Source organism: Mercenaria mercenaria, chromosome 14, assembly GCF_021730395.1.
Source record: "Mercenaria mercenaria strain notata chromosome 14, MADL_Memer_1, whole genome shotgun sequence".
Classification (NCBI taxonomy): domain Eukaryota; kingdom Metazoa; phylum Mollusca; class Bivalvia; order Venerida; family Veneridae; genus Mercenaria; species Mercenaria mercenaria.
The window spans coordinates 44,108,706-44,126,978 of NC_069374.1; the positions used below are offsets into that span (position 1 = coordinate 44,108,706).

The 18,273-nt window shown below is 36.1% G+C and overlaps 1 protein-coding gene across 5 annotated transcripts in view; it reads right to left on the bottom strand.

Moving 5' to 3' along the window:
- The window catches only part of LOC123527428 (tripartite motif-containing protein 2-like), a 63,059-nt gene that overhangs the window by 41,560 nt on the left and 3,226 nt on the right, over window positions 1–18,273 (bottom strand). For 3 of the 5 annotated variants that reach the window (XM_053523354.1, XM_053523356.1, XM_053523359.1), the window contains exon 2: window positions 5,349–5,431. The gene's annotated coding sequence lies outside the window, so the exon portion shown is untranslated. Of the gene's footprint in view, window positions 1–5,348; window positions 5,432–13,518; window positions 13,581–18,273 lie in introns of those variants that run through there. The other 2 variants (XM_053523355.1, XM_053523358.1) reach the window with 2 other exon arrangements.

The following is an 18,273-nucleotide window of genomic DNA, read 5'->3' on the forward strand; positions in this document are numbered from 1 at the left end:
AAGAGAAAGCACATGTAAAAGTCTCCCACACTTGCTGTTCTAACAGAGTAGACATAACAGTTATAAAACAATAACCATTCCTGATGCAGTTTATAGCCATTGTTACAATAAGATGTTACAGTAAGATAAACAGAATGCTTGCATGTGCAAGATCTCACATACAATCTCATTACAATGTTTCCTGTTCTATTTCAAATATTTACACTTGATCATATCCTGGTGGAGGTAGAAAAAAATCAATTAGTAAAATGCAGTCCTGAAGGCAACATGAAGAATCAACAAGATAAAAGCCATTGTTGTAATGTGTATTACTCAACCCTTACCCTCCTACATTACTATAATTAACTTTTCCATCTTTCAATTTGGATGGCACCATTAACTGTTAAAAGGGGTGCTCACCAAAAAGATACTGTGTGACTGAATTGCGAACAGTGCAGATCTTGATCAGACTGCATGGATGTGCAGATGAATGAAAGGCATGACCATAATGATCTACACTGGTTGCAAAGACAGAATCAAATTCCTGTCCAACATGATAAGGGTTAAAAATACAGTTGAACAAGACCTGTTTGTACTCACATGTGTGAAACCCATTATGGCCACTGGGAAGTAACTGGCCAATTGTCAGTATAAAGTTAATAATGCAGTGAGCAGCAGTCTAAAAGAAGTCAACATCAGCTATTCAGATTCAGAAACTGAAAGCACGCTTGCATTTTGCATGTTTCGAGTAAATTCTGAAAAGGTAGTGATAATACCCAACGATAGTGAATAAAAGCTTATCAGCACAAAACTGTCATAGAATTAAGTATTCTCCACCTACCAACAAGCATACTCCATTCAGTTTAGGTCATCCTGACCTTGACCTTTGACCTACAGTTTTAAATCATACGGGGTCATCTACAGATAGATAGATAGATGTTGTAGAGACATGGATTCCAAGAAACTGTTCTTTTAAATTTACTTTCAACAATCTTAGCCCTTACCCTGCTAAATTTCTAAAATGGACTTGCCTATCTTTCAATTTGGACAGTACCATTAACTGTTAAAAGGGTTGCCTGCCAAAAAGATACTGACTGAATGGCGAACAGTGCAGATCATGATCAGACTGCATGGATGTGCAGGCTGATCATGATCTACACTGGTCACAAAGGCAGACTCAATCGTGTCCAGCATGGTAAGGGTTAATACTTTTCTTTTAGACAAAAACACCATTCAGAATGCTGTAAAGAATAAGTATACTAGCTTTTGAATTTTTTATTTTGGAATAAAGTTTAAACAATGTAACCAAAAAACTTTATACTATGGTTTTATATTCTGAAGTCTGTATACTTAAGTACATGTATTCATAAAATGAATAATTTGCATGTATTTAATAAACTAACAATATTAGCATTTTAAATATTCACGTCAGAAAAAAATCCTTTGTGAGCCATCACCAAGATCAAGATGATCGTATTTAAACATCTGTTTAAAACAAATAATGCTATTGTTTATATTGAAATAGATGACCCAAATTTTTATCTAGTCTAATTAGTGACTAATTGCTCACACAGATGTTATCATTATTATTACACCAAATCAGGACATTGATTTTGGTGTTATCCAACAAATGCTTGTCATAAATGAACAATAAAATATAGCTAGTTAAAGATTAACTGCCAATTTATGAGTATCAATAAATGGTCACTAATTTTAGACCTTCTATTTTAATGTCACTGGTCATAAGTTTTGGTAAGCATTCAAACTCATATTGTCAAAGTGTATCTTGACTTTTATATCCATAACAAACCCTATACTAGCATAAACAAGAAAAAATCTGGAAGCATTAAAATAGATTTTAACATGACAGTTCACCTTTAAGGGTTCCCCCAATGACATAAATCTTTACAATTCAATTCTGACTTGTCCACTTATACCAGCTATTGTATAGTTCATGTTTAAGCCTTCAAATCTCTGCTGATCATCTGATAACATTGACAGCAAAATTAGAAACTTGATTGAGCTTGTTTGGGTGTTCTGCCATGTATTTACAATATAATAGTGAGGTAAGCCTTTGCCATTAAGTGTCATCCTATTATATCCTAATCCTATTTGCATATATTTGAGCCGCACCATGAGAAAACCAACATTGTGGCTTTACGACCAGCATGGATCCAGACCAGCCTGCACATCCGCACAGTCTGGTCAGGATCCATGCTGTTTGCAAACTGTTTCTCTAATTGCAATAGGCTTTGAAAGCAAACAGCATGGATCTTTACCAGACTGTGCAGATGTGCAGGCTGGTCTGGATCCTTGCTGGTCGCAAAGTCACTATGTTGGTTTTCTCATGGTGCGGCTCAATTATATTTATCCCCAGTTCAAATTTCTAGAGTCTTCTTTAAGGTAATGGAAACGTAATGACACTCTACACACTATGTACTCTCTGTATACAATTTGGCATTCTTCGAATTTTATGGAAAGCCCTGTTTGCAGTGAGCTATATATAGGTCCGAAGAATGCCAAAATTGTCTAACGAGAACACCTATAATGACATGGAAATTGTTGAGTGTTATTACACACACTGTCCACTATGACACTGTCTACTACCTTAAAATCAACAACCCCTTGCCTGTCTCTAAGTATAGTCTACTTTTCCATAATAGTATGAAATACCACAGTATAGAGCACTACTTAAAAAATATTTTTGAAGAGCTGTTTACATCAGAATCACTGACAATAAGCGAACATGAACCTCCCACTACTGCATGATATATACATATAAAATATAAACTGAATTATAACCCAATTACATTAAATCACACAACATAAATGACATATTTTCTGAGCAGAGTTTAATCCTATTGATTGAAAACATCTGCTTTGCAATATTTCATCTCCAGCCACACAAAAAATAGAATTATTGAGTAACGCTTCTCATATAGTTTTACCTTTCTCTAGAATGGCAGTATTTCTAAATGAGCAGTATTTCTAAATTAGCATTTATTTATATAAACAGCCTACAATTAACAGGTTGCACAATAAAGTACAGGTTTAAACTACAGACTCATCTATACATTTTTTTTTTAATTTCATATAATGCACAAACTTTTGATAAGATCTGTAATGTATTGTATTGTAAATTTTTTTTATCATTAATTTATACTAATTTATTTCAGTAAATTCTACTTACGACAATCAAAATCCAGTGACGCTATAAATGTCTCATTTCCTTAATTCGTCACAACAATTTATAGTACCAAATTCATGACATGAAATTTCTATACATCCAGCAGCAGAGGAATTTAAAAAGCCTTCCGTAAACTGTTATACACCTGAATTTTTCTGTTACCAAAATAAAAACTGACTTCCAATATTCCCGTTTTCTATGTATCTATACATTATAGGTCAGGCAGTGTTAACCATTTAAGTCTAAAATGAACCTTGAGGTCAATTAAGAAAATGACAACATCGCAATTTAAAGCTTTATGCAAAAAAAATAGTAAAATGTAACAGCAATCACATGCAAATCCAATATTCGATTCAAACTTTGCTCTTTGCAGGTAGGTATTATAAAGAAATAACAATTTTCACTAAAATTCCAAGGAGCACAACCATTTAAAATATTCAAAACAACGATCTGAAGCAAATGATTGCCGTAATGGCATTTTTAAGATAGCACTCCAATAATATATGTACATTAATTAAACGTCTTTTTACTTTTGTTTCTTTTTTTGGGGGTATGGGTGTCTTAAATATCTTATGCTTAAATAGCTTAAAAAACTCTAGGTTATCAAATTTCAGCAATTAAAAGTTTTTCAAAGGCGACATTTTTCTACCTGAATAAAAGAAATTTGTAGTCTTCAATTATTTCTTTGTTATTTTCATGCATAATTGCATTTACCCCTTTCTACAATTTCTTCCATGCAGTAACAATTACTAACCCTTTCCATTTAATCAGAATAACTGTAATTTAATACAAGTATTAATTAACTGCAGTATCAGCCCTTTTTTAACCAGTTCACAGTCACAAAATTCTAAGGCTACATGAATTGAATGTTTAATTTCTCAGACCCCCCTCTAATATTCTAGTCTTCTGCAACTGAATGGCAGACTATAGTCCTGCCACTTAAAGTTGTGACTTAGTGGCAAACTGGTTTATTGCAACTTTATAGCAGACTGGGCTCGGTTGTTCAAAACTTTAGCAGACTGTTAAACTAAGCGCTTGTTAAACTTTGATTCAAAATACTAGTCTTGGTGGGAAACACTAGTATGATGTTTTAATTTTTCTGTAAAGATGTTTAGTGTTCATCATCCTTAAGCCATACATTTGTTTTTTTTTAGTTTTCTAAAGTGTCGAAATATTACCCTAAAAGTTAATCGACTGTTAGCTTAATCAACTGTTAAAGTTTTGAACAACTGGCTCCTGGTTCCTGCAAATTTGTGGGCAGACTGGTTCATTCAACTTAGTGGCAACTTTGTGCAACTTAGTAGTAGACTGGTTCCTTCCTGAAACTTAGTACCAGACAGAATCGTGCAACTTAGTGACAGATTGTTTCCTGCCACAAAGTGGTACAATGGGACTGGTTTCTGCAACTGAGGGGTAAACTGGTTCCAGCAACTTGGTGGCAGACTGGTTCCCCTGCAATTTAGTCAGCATGATGGTTCCTGAAACTCAGTTGGCAGACTGATTTTCCTGTCAAACAGTAGCAGACTGATTCTAGAATTAGTTGCAGACTGGTTCTTGAACATATCTCAAAAGTTTTCATGCCAATGTGAATATTAAATCCTTATAAACATTTTTCTACATAAAAAACCCCTTTTAAGTCAAAGGTCAGTACAACGCAAGTTGTAAATTTAATAAATGTTCAATAAAAAAATTAGCATTTCAAAAGAATGGCAAGTTCAAAAGGTCCCCAGATTTGAGCTGCTGGCTTCATAAACAACTCATTTACCACCCATAAAGAGAAATATTACCTACAATCTTAATACAGACTCTTTTTATATTGAAATTCTTTTTATAGAAAAAAATAATTCACCTATGTGTGTGTGTGTAATAACAACAGCTATTTCTTTTCAAAGAGAGCTTGAAACACAAACAATTTATTAGGATTTCAATCAACTTTTTTAGTATTTAATGGTGGCAGGACAGTAACCGAAGCCATGTTTCTGGATTCTGTAATAGATAATGACTTGTTCTCCACATGAACCTCGCGACTTTCCAACATGAATCACTGGTACAGCACCAATGACCTTAGAAGAGTTTCCGGAGAAATCCCAAAAGAACATTTTGTATTGCCCAAGCACTGAATTTGTAATCTCTTTACAAGACACAAAACAAAACAAAGCTGCTTTACAACATTGATGTGTACCTGGTGCGTATCTGTAGTTCTCCACCTATCAAACACGATCTGGTGCATGTTCTACCCTTCCACACACATCATTGTACATGGGTCTGAAAATACACAACATAAAAATATGTACATTTTCTATACTAAATGTTTACAAGAAGTCTTGTTATTACTTAGTCACAGATTACTTTAAATACAGGACTATCTGTGGACTTCCTGGCGGCTTTAGTAAAATTTATTCCTTTACCCTGCTAAATTTCTAAAATGGACTGGTCTATCATTCAGTTTGGGCAGTACCATTTATTATTCAAAGGGGTGTTCACTGAATATTTCCTGACTGAAATAGCAAACAGTGCATGAACAGCCTGCATGAATGGTGCAGACTGCTCTTTGTCTACACTGGTTGAAAAGGCAAAACCACTTGCTGCCAGCAGGCTAAAGGTTAATTAAAATAAGAAAGGCACAAAATTCATGAGCAAGAATAATGCAAGAATGGTACACAGTCAGTTCAGTTTTCTTCCTTAATTTATTCAATATAACTGTATTATAGAATTTATAGTAATGATACACAGTAAATCATTTATCTTCATTTTACAAAAAGTTCGCTATATTTAAAATTGGAACCGTGGCGTAGTAGAATATTTTGCGATGCATGCCGAACTTGTGAGCGTTATTTGTAACAATAAAAACTCTTTGATGAGATCGGAAATGTAACCTACAGCATACACAACTAAAATAAATCTCTGGCAATAAATTGCTCATTTTATTGAATTATGTCACTATTCAATATTAGCAATACACCTATATCACGCTAATTGATATCAAAGTTACTGGATATACAAAAGAAAAGACCAAATATGGAAAGCTGCTGAACAACAAATGTGAAGGTGGCATGGCCCTGACAGAAACCACTGGTCCTCTAATTTACTGTTCTATCCCTTTTCAGAAATCACCTTCACACTCCCAATCAAAGAATATAATGAACAGAAACCCTGTTTCATTGACAGTAACCAGAATCCTGTTACAATCCAGAAGTTATGAGGCACAAATTCTAATTTAGTACATTCCAAGTTAATTGTTTCCCAACAATAATTAGCAATAAGTCACTGAGTTAAATGGAAAATAATACCAGCCTGACATAGACCAGGCAATGTCAGAATATGTTATTATGGCCCAGAATCTGCCGATAGAGGCATTACTCACAGCATCAGCAGAATCCTGCACTTCCTACAATCAATATGGAATCATTCCAAATGTCCATGTCATAGATCATAGGCTACCAAGTGCTGGCATACGATTTTCTCTGCCAGCACACTTGTCTCAAAGAATCAGGGTACTTTTGGTTCGTGCAGGCAGGTATCCCAGAGTGCTTCGATCAATTGTGCTTTATTTATTTCAACATTATTCAAGTATCAAATTATTTGTTAATTTTTCAAATTTGCTGTCTGAATCCCCACCCTGAAGTAATTTACACAATATCACTACACCGTAATACAGTTTGCAAGCAAAGCAAGCTAAATACAACAAATACCTCCGCACAAAAAATGTATGCCCAAATTATTTAAAAGAGGGAGAAAGGTGCCGTAACCAAACTAACTCCCTCTGGACCTGGAAAACAATATGAAATGAAATGAAAGATCAGCATTCATGTAATAAGGATGACACAAAATGTTTCAGAGTGGACAATCAAAGTCACAATGCCACATCAACACTGCCTTCTTCTGAATCTTCCTATGACAAGTATTCAAGGTGTGAATTTATTGCCATTCTACAGAAGTTTGGAATTAAAATCTTTACCATACCTTATAACTTTACCACAATGTATCTGCTCCACAGTGTAACCACTTCTTATCCTTAGAAACAAAACACAGCAGCTTGCAAACACAGGAAATATTTCAGACTCTTCTAAATGTCATACTAAATGTCTCAGCATATAAATTTCGGTATTCATGTCACATAAAACATACATATATAATTGTTTCCAGAAACCTGATTCCCAGAATTCCAACAAAAGCTACTTGATATGTTTGTTTTGTAAATGTGAAACCATGGTTCAGCCATCAATACAAAATATCAACAGACTGCTTCCATTACAAGGATCAATAAAACAGAGATATTAGCCGAGTGCTGAGTCAACATTTCGCTCTATAAGAAAAGGAATCTGCATTATTATTCTAAAGCAACTAAAACAAATTGCAGATATGGTATATAAAAAATTTGTGAAATCATTATTTTGTAGTAGATTTCATGGTTGCAGGCTTGCAGCAATACCACAGAACAATTAAAATTCCCTTTTATCTGAAGTTCCGCAGTCTCAGCTACAAAGATGACATTAGAAAGATGTTTTTTTTTTTGTCAGAATGCATTTTCTCATATTTTTTTCAATGATAACATTCTTCCACATTTCTTTGGTAAACAATGCAAAATCCTGGATTCAACATGTACCAATATGCTGCAAATGCTCCATAAACTTACTTGTCACTGACCTTTTTCTTCGTAATTACTTTTTGATTGGCTGTTCCAGTAACAGACAACCAGAAGCCCACAATGTTATTGGCAAACATGGGGCAATTAAGAAGTAATAAATTGTGTACATCAAATCAACTCTTCTGTTCTGTGAGCATGTGTGGCTTTTTTATCTGAAATGCTCTGGATCATGGTTTTATGACTGTATAAAATGGAATTATCTCCATTAACTGAGCCTGACATTTAATAAGTTGCTATAAAATGGCAACAGAAGCATTTACCTGCTTTCTTTGTTTACTGATGCTTTTAAAAGGTTTTAATGATTTTTTTCAAAAGTATTTTATTGTAAACATTACATTTTAACAGCACCTGTACTAGCAAACTTGATACTTGATCTGCAAAAGTTAAGTTTACAGCACTAAACATGAACAGAGGTGGGGCACAAATCATCACAAATGACTTCAAATATATTACCTTCTGTCAAATTGTCGACAATATATTGCCTTAAATAATTGCCTGAGGATTGTACTCATAGCCTCTCCCCATCTTTAGCATGGTATAGGACTCATACATTAGACTTTGTTATTTTTTCTAGTCCTTTGGGATCACGGGAGTCCATTTTAATATCTCTGTAACAGAAATTTGCTTAAGAAGTTGTCAGTGGGTGTGAGGAGTGTTGCGCTCTTCATTACCTCTCATGAAGAAACTGAATAAAACCCTGTCTGCTATTATTTTGCTTGGTTGCCAATCTTATGCTTCCAAAGGATCTTCTCATAGATTCTGTATACTGCATCAACTGCATTTTACGTCTACATAAACATCAATTCTGTTTAATTATCAAATGAATCCTATGGGGCTAAACCCGGAACAGTTTCAATACATTTAGATTCATTTGTCAATATATTATTGAGTCATTGATGAAAACACTCTTTAGTTAGTACAATGATGGGATGCACGTCATATTAGTCAGTCAGATATTTAATGTGAAAAAACAACATTTATACGCCCAGATAAGTGCATCCTTACTACAGACTATTTTAATCTTAAAAAAAAAATATCTGATAATAAAAAAAAGTATCTTATAATATTTATATTATATTCAGTTTTTAGTTTGTTTGTTTGAGTTTTAGCATTGTGATTCTTAACAGTATTTCAGCTATGTAACATCAGGCAGTTGTACATGTAATTAACCTTATCAATGTTCCTGGATTCTATAACAGTACTTACTTCTACTCCACAAGAAACTGCAAACTTCTCCACATGAGTAAGTGGTGGAGAATAAATTATTTTAGACACGTCTTTTATCGGCTGTCACTATGAATATAAACCTTGCCTGGGGATCAAACTCTCAACCCTCTACAGCTCTCCTTATTGAACTAAGAGCGCAGGCTTTCATATTCTTTTTACATTGCAGCAAAGGAAAGAAAACGTGACTGATCATAATAAAGTGTTTGGCCTCATTTCAATGGCAACTTGCTCCAGCTTGTTTTCTACTATTTCATTGATTATAATCTTTTTATTCATAAAAATGTTTCTTCATTTTTCACCTTTTTATAACAAGTTCAAACAATTATAAAAGAAAAATGTATTTAACAAGACTACATACAATGCTGCCAGTTATATCTGATTTGTAAAATGAGCCGCGCCATAGGAAAACCAACATAGTGGCTTTGAGACCAGCATGGATCCTGACCAGACTGTGCATCTGTTTGCTTTTAAAGCCTACTGCAATTAGAGAAACCGTTAGCAAACAACAAGGATCCTGACCAGACTGCGTGGATGTGCAGGCTGGTCTGGATCCATGCTGGTCACAACGCCACTATGTTGGTTTTCTCATGGCACAGCTCAAATATATTAGTCCTTAGTAAATACAGATTTTATCACTTTACAGAAGTCAGATAATATTGTCATTTCAACAAATAACCCAAATAACGGAAGGAAGTTTGAACATGCTGGTACCGATTTACAAATTCTCTTTTCATAATTAATGCTTAATTATGACAATAACCCAATTAAAAAAATAACAAAAGGAAGTTTGAACATGCTGGTACTGATTTTCATAAGTAATATTTTATCACAGTCAACTGTTCTCCATAAAACAGGTAAACACTTGGATAAATGCCAGATTGGCAAAAGCCTGAAATCTGCAAGGGGCTTTCACAAAAAAGAGGAGGGAGCCAGAACCTGATGTGTGGGCGAAAAAACAGCTTTACATATTATCTGAAAATAAAAAAACTTTACTTAGGGGAAACTTTTTTTCAAGAAAGCTACCAATAAATATCGGATTTCTGAAACACTGGAAAACTGCATTATATATATATGAGAGGAAGACACCTGTAAATGCCCCACTATACAAAAATGTAAACGGAAAAAGCCCTGATGGTCAAAAATGGTTAAAAGTTCTCTTTCACCTTGGCACCTGACCTGGTGGCAGTTGGCTGGAGAAAAAGTATTTCAAGAATTATTCCAATTCCGTGGATAGCACAATAATCCTTGTTTGGTGGGGCAAGTAATACAACAGAAAACAAGGCAACAAGATTTCCTTCTGTAGATTGCATTGAATTCATTATTGTTTCATCTTCACTTAAATTCACAAGTAATGCCATTCAAAAATTCAAAATATATTTATGAATATTAATCTATATCATTTCTTAACCCTCAATACCCTGCTAAATTTCTATAATGGACTTGCCCTCTTCCAACTTGGACAGTACCATTAACTGTTATAGGGGGCGATTACCAAAACGATAGTGACTGAATTGCGAACAGTGCAGATCATGATCAGTCTACACGAATATAAGACTGATCATGATCTACGCTGGTCGAAAAGGCAAAATCAATTGTGTCCAGCATGATAAGAACAAACAAAACTGGGTTTCATAAATTCTTAAAATCATCAATAAGACAGTTAGCCATGAAATCACTAAACACTAATGTAAACCAAGTACAGATAATTACCAAATCTACAATTAGTAAACAGCAAGGTATGTCATTTCCGCCTAATTGTTATTATTGTTAAGTATTTCTTTGTTTAAAACAGGCTTTTATCTTGACCTTTTTCTCTTTTTTTTCCATCGGTAAATTGCACCATCCAATTTACAATAGCAAGAACATAAAGGGGAGAATGTCTATATGGCACCATGTTAAAAGCTATTTTGGAATAATGCCATTTTAGTTTATTGAAACATTTATTTCAGTTAGTAATACTGGCAGTCACAGAAAATTCTTCATTTTGGCAATTGCAAAAATTGCTCAAATTTGGCAGTAGTAGAAATTCCTCATATTACAGTGAAACATCTGACCCAGGAGCATGCTCCAGCATTTAAAGAGATCTCCGGTTTGTTTCAACTTAGAAAGTCTGAATCACTCTAAAACTTGATAACGCTTAGACTTGCAGCCTTGAGGGATCACTGTTTTACGTGGCAGTTTGTACGCTATCCTTAAAAATCTGAACGACAGTACCACTGTACTAAGTAAAATATACCAATGGAGTCTAAGAATGATAGGACAAAGAATTTCTGAAGCTATTCGGTGAAAACTAAATTGCAAACAAATGGATGGATTACTGACAGTTTGAAGGCCATAGGTCAAATTGTTCTCAAGCTACTGAAAGGAAATGGTTTTTGTACTAACAATGCTTTTTGTACTAACAATCAGTCTAACATTGACCTTTGACATTATAAAAGGGTGTCAGGGTCATCTACTTGAGTAGAAACGGTTTTCTATTAACAGTCATTGTGACAATGACCTTTGACCCACTGACCTTGAAATTCAACAGGAGTAATGTACTGCCCATGGACACAGTGCCTGTCAAGTTAGATGATCATACATGAAGTTGCTCTCAAGATATTCAGCAGAAATGTTTTTGTATGGTCACTGTGACCTCTGATCCAGTGTTTTTTTCAGCTGATTTGGGAATGGGGCCGGGGCCTTTACAACTGGGAAAAATGCGTTGTAAAACACCAAAATTGAGAATTGTTAAAAGTCATATTTTCTATTAAAATGTCACATAAGAGAAGAAAAAGAGCTGTCACTAATGGTGACAAATGCCCCCGCAGCGCCTTGACCTTTGACCTGGTGACCTTGACCTTTGACCTGGTGACCCCAAAGTCAGCAGGGGTTGTGTACTCAATAAGTACTATCAGCATGTGAAGTTTGAAGGTCCTGGGTGCAGTGGTTCGCGAGTAAAGTGCCTTCATGCAAAAAATTAACGTTGTGACGAACGAACTAACTAACGAACGAACGAACAGTTGAAAACTAATATGCCTCCCTTTGGGGGCATAAAAATGGTCATAAAATTTATCATTATGCATTAAGTAAGCAAACTGTCTTGTGTTTCAAGGTTTCATAGGTACAGTCTTGTTTGAAAAAGTTGGGAAAAGGTAAGAAAAATCTAAATCTGGGAATTTTAGCTTTGAAATTGAGAAAAAAAAAACCCATACTATTTGCCATTGTGATTGGGGCCCAATTTAGGCCCTAAATTGGCCAGAAGAAAAAACACTGTGACCAAATGACCTCAAAGTCATTAGGGGTATTGCATGCAATAGGGGTAATGCACTTGTACATATACATGTATATGTAGGATACAATATTATATAAATTAGCATCCAAAAAAATTCATAGAGATGCTCCTGACATATAAACATTTGCAAGATCATTTTGTGTTTTATTGTCATTATTCTATGTGAAAATTGCAATGTTTTGCATTTTGATATCTTGCATGCCTACTGAAATAAAGAACAAAATCTTACAAATTACAAATCTCATCCAGAGTGTACACTTCAAAATGCTGAATTAGCATTAAAATGACAATATTTCTCTGTATATATATATAACCAATAAAATTTGACTTTAATGGGTCAATATTACATAAATATTTTACAAGTGGTATCTAAGTGGTATGGCTTTATGGCATATTTACTTAGCTTTATTGAAAAGAAACCTACAATGACAGCTATGTATTTAGTGCTAGCTATAAACTTTGAATTGCAAAGCAGCTTGCATAATATTTGTTTTTGCACAATTGATCTTTGTTAATATCCCATTATTATTTTATATAGAAGGCATTAACCTCATTGCACAGCCTACACTGTACTTAAACAGACAATATCATAAAACAGGATTACACGTGTTTGAGTCTCAACAGTACACACTATATAATTAATTATACTATGTGTGATTATCTTGTTTCTAGCTTTTTCTAAATAGTTTACAGTACTGTAAAATCATTTAATTTCGTGGGCATGAAATTTCGTGGTTTTGGTCAAAATGGCAATTTCATGGGGATATGAATTCATGGATTTCAACTTTTGAACATAAAATGCATGGAAATTTTACCTGTTCCTTGGGATTAAATTTCGTGGATTGACTCAACCATGAAATCCATGAAAATTAATCCTCCACGAATATTTATGATTTCACAGTAACTCAAATTGTAAAATCTATTTTTATGGTCAAACATAAATATAAAACTTATTAACTCTACCCTTAAGACCTATACATGTACTTTAATCACAAAAATGTATGCTGCAGGGTCAATTTTCTTGTCACATTTTATTCAGAAAACCTTTTAAAGCCTTTTATTTACCTCTGCAAACATTAAATGTGATGTCAATGTGACAATCAAGTATTTAATGGTATGACCAGAACCTCCGCAACTACCAATTATGGGGTTTAAATCAAGTCAGCAAAACTGTAAACCTTTAATTAACACCTAAATTCTCACCAAGACTATTGTAAATGTTCTAGATTATTCAATAACACTGGTGACTGACCGCTTGGGTTGGACAAAACCTATAATTACAGTTGATGCCAGGATGCCAATTACTGTATCTACATGTCATCGTGTTCTGATAGATACTACAAAAGAATGATGTCAAAAGATTATTCACCCACTTTTACACAATAACTTTCTCGAGCTGTTAACTTCTTGGTCGGAAGTGAGCCATTCAACTTATAACTTAATCCTACTTTTTGATTATTGTGAAGCTAAACAAATTTAACCCACAATTGTCTTTGTGTTGCTTATTTAGCATGTTTAATAAGTGAAATTATTTTCAAAATGGTTATAGCCTATGTTTTTAGTTTCATGGGTAAACATGTGAGTTTCGTAAATACAATGTATTTCAGCTAAAATATATTGATACAGCTGTATTGCAAATTTCGTCACTCAAGAGAATATTTGGTTGTAGTTATGTGTATTTTTGTCACATACATGTACATCCGTCCCATAAACCAAATAAGTTTATCTTATTTCAGAATGATGTACAGTCTAACCTGTACTAACGGTCACCTCCGATCAGCGGTCACCTCCGTTCAGCGGACATTTTATGACGTCCCCGACGGATTTTCCTCTATTTTATCACTTTAGTCAGTGGCCACCTCCGTCCGCGGCAGCGGCACCGAATTGCCTCCCGACCGCCGTATTTGACCCTTTCAGCGCATTTTTCTTCAAAATCAATTATTTTAGGCAATAATCGCCGATAATCCCGATTTTTGAAAGCACGTGATTGCTAAGTTTCGCGACTTCACCACAAGAAACACAAATGACATGAGCTTCTCATTAAACTGAAACCAAAGGTTAATCCCTTTTGTTTATGATCAAATGGTCAGTAATTATCGGCAATTACGTGTCACCATCTGTCAATTTTGTTGTTCACAGTTTGACATCGGTTAAAGATAATACCGATAACTAACCATTAGCAAATATTGTGATTTTTTATATTCTTCATCAAAATATTATTAAATCTATATGAAATAAGTTGTTTTGAAAAAAAAAAAAACACTCCATCTTTTAACCGAACTGAACGGCAATCGTAGATTTAGCGCAGACAAATATGCCGGGGAGTAGCTTCCCTACAAAATGGCACAATTATAAACAACTTGTTTTGAAGTTGGAAATTTCTGTAACAAATTTTTGTAGTAAAAAAATCACGCCGAAGTTTAGATTGCTAAGGGACCATTCGTATTGCAAGGCAAATGCAGTCATTGTTCCTGGTAAAATAATAATGGTAACCCCCCCCCCCCCGCGCCCCCAAAATGGGCCTAAAAGCTATACTGGCCAGAATCTGAAAACTACATATATTGGCTGCACCTCCGATCAGCGGTCACCTGGCTTTAGCGGCCAAATTGTCTGCTTCCCTTGGCTGGCTGCTTAAGACAGGTTAGACTGTATTACATCAATACAGATGCGTTTGAACACTGTTCTAGTTAAAGGAACTGTATTTGAGTGACTTTTTAAATAAATGTTTTAAATTGTATTGGTCACCTGTTAGAGATATGACAGTTTCACAACAATCTGTTCCAACAACATACATAGATATTTTAATTAAGTTACGTTTCAGTGCCAGTCAACAACTTACTGATCATCTTAATCAGGACAGAATTACTTATTAACATAGAGTGGCTTCAAATTGTTAAAGCGACTAAACAGTAAACCACACGTTGTAGTGTGAGATTTTAAAAAATCAAACTTTTCCTACATTCACTTTATGTCCCATATTAATGTTGTAACAATGTATTTTTCATCGAAGTTGTTCTAATGAATTAAGAATAAAAACATTTCTGTACGCTTTCTGATAAGGGTTTCCCAGTTAATTTATAAAAAAAGACTAAATTCCGTTCAGCGAGCACCTTGCAAACATCACATGACAGTGAGAGAAAATAACAACAAACATGATAATCAACAGAGCGCAGCGTATCGCACAGTATTATGGTGTTTTGAAATGTAAACAAATAAATCAATAACATTCAAGAGCTCATAGAACATGAAATGCCCCCCTTGGTGCATTCAGTAATTGCACAAGGAACAGAAATTATTTGGTCACTGTGCACTGGATGTTTGGCGTTCCGACCTCAAATCAACAATTATGGGTCATTTAACAGTCATAAGTGACCTCTGTGACAAATGTGATCTTGGCAAAAATGTTCTACTGTTCTGCATAGCTAGTTCTGCATTAATGTGATCTTGACATTTGACCTATTGGCCTCAAAATCAATAGGGGTCATCATGTTCTGCTGGTCATGATCAAACTCCCTGTTTAAGTTTTATGGTCCTAGGCCCAAGCAATCTCAAGTTATTGTCCGGAAACTGTTCCGGGTCAATATGACCTTGACCTTTGACAAACTGACCTCAAATGTAATAGGGATCATCTGCCAGTCATGATCAACCTCCCTATCAAGTTTCTTATCCTAGGCCCAAGCGTTCTCAAGTTATCACCTGGAAGCAGTTTAATTGTTCCGGTGTAACGGTCAGCTTTTTCCCCAGTCAGTTTTTTCCCTGGGGAAAAAACTGACTAGTCACTTTCTTCCCCGGGGGAAAGAACTGACTAGTCAGTTTTTTCCCCGGGGAAGAAACTGACTGGTCAGTTCTTTCCCCCCACTAGTCAATTTTTTCCCCCCAATTGCAAGTGGTTACTCTTGATCATTCTTATGGGGGGAAAAAACTAACCAGTCAATTCTTCCCCTCCCCCTCCTCGTCCATTTTTCTGGCTAGTCAATTATTTCCCCTGTTAGTGAATTGGAACTGGTTATTCTTAACTAGCCTGTTTTTTTTTTTTCCGATAGTCGGTTTTCATTTAAATTTCATATAAAAAAAGAAATATTTCTCATATTTTGTGTAAATTAAAGAAATGCTTTTAAATGTACTTATTTTAATTTCTGTTATATTTTTTCAATTGATGGCCTTTTTCCTGTTTCAATTTCTTCTAAGGTAAGGAAATTACTGCTGGTCAGTTTTTTTCCTACCTAGCCAGTACTCGACCAGTAAGGTGGGGGAAGTAAACTGACTGGTCAGTTCTTTCCCCATTTCCCAGTACTTGACCTGTCGGGTGGGGAGAAGAAATTGACCGGTCAGTTCTTTCCCCCCTAGCCAGTACTTGCTCTGTTAGGAAGGGGAAGAAATTAACCCGTCATTCCTTTCCCCCCTAGCCAGTACTTTACCTGTCGGGTGGGGAGAAGAAATTGACCAATCAGTTCTTTCCCCACAAGCCTATACTTGACCTGACGGGTGTGGAGAAGAAATTAACCAGTCAGTTTTTTCCCCCTATCATATACTTGCTCTGTTAGTTGGGGAAAGAAATTGACTGGTCAGTTCTTTCCCCCCTAGAGAGTACTTTACCTGTCGGGTGGGGAGAAGAAATTGACCGGTCAGTTCTTTCCCCACTAGCCTATACTTGACCTGTCAGGTGGGAGAATAAATTGACTAGTTCTTTCCCCCCAGCCTGTACTTGACCTGTAGGTGGTGGAAGAAATTGACCAGTCAGTTCTTTCCCCCACCAAGTACATACTTGACCTTTCAGGTGGGGGAAGAAAGTGACCGGTCAGTTCTTTCCCCCCTAGCATATACTTGACATGTCAGGTGGGGGAAGAAACTGACTGGTCAGTTCTTTCCCCACTAGCCAGTACTCGGCCTATCAGGTGGGGCAAGAAATTAACTGGTCAGGTCTTTTCCCCCTAGCCAGTACTTGACCTGTTGGGCGGGGTAATGAATTTGACCAGTCAGTTCTTTCCCCCTAGCCAGTACTTAACGTGTCGGGTGGGGAGAAGAAATTGACCGGTCAGTTCTTTCCCCACTAGCCTATACTTGACCTGTCAGGTGGGGGAATAAATTGACTAGTCAGTTCTTTCCCCCTAGCCTGTACTTGATCTGTAGGTGGGGAGAAGAAATTGACAGGTCAGTTCTTTTCACCCAAGTATATACTTGACCTGTCAGGTGGGGGAAGAAAGTGACCGGTCAGTTCTTTCCCCCCTAGCATATACTTGACTTGTCAGGTGGGGGAAGAAATTGACTGGTCAGTTCTTTCCCCACTAGCCAGTACTTGACCTATCAGGTGGGGGAAGAAATTAACTGGTCAGGTCTTTCCCCCCTAGCCAGTACTTGACCTGTTGGGCGGGGTAATAAATTTGACCAGTCATTTCTTTCCCCCTAGCCAGTACTTGACCAGTAAGGTGGGGAAAGTAAATTGACCGGTCAGTTCTTCCCCCCCCCCTACCCCCAGCCAGAATTAACCTGTCTGGTGGGGAGAAGAAATTGTCCAGTCAGTTCTTTCCCCCCTAGCCAGTACTTGACCTGTCGGGTGGGGAAATAATATTGATCAATCAGTTCTTTCCCCACTAGCCAGTACTTAACCTGTCAGGTGGGGGAAGAAATTGACTAGTCAGTTCTTTCCCCCCAAGCCATTACTTGACCTGTCAGGTGGGGGAAGAAATTGACTGGTCAGTTTTTCCCCCCTAGCCAGTACTTGACTATCAAGTGGGGAGAAGAAATTGACTGGTCAGTTTTTTCCCCCTATCATATACTTGACCTGTCAGGTGTGGGAAGAAATTGACCGGTCAGTTCTTTCCCCCCTAGCCAGTACTTGACCTGTCAGGTGGGGGAAGAAATTGACTGGTCAGTTCTTTCCCCCCTAGCCAGTACTTGACCTGTCAGGTGGGGGAAGAAATTAACTGATCAGTTCTTTCCCCCCTAGCCAGTACTTGA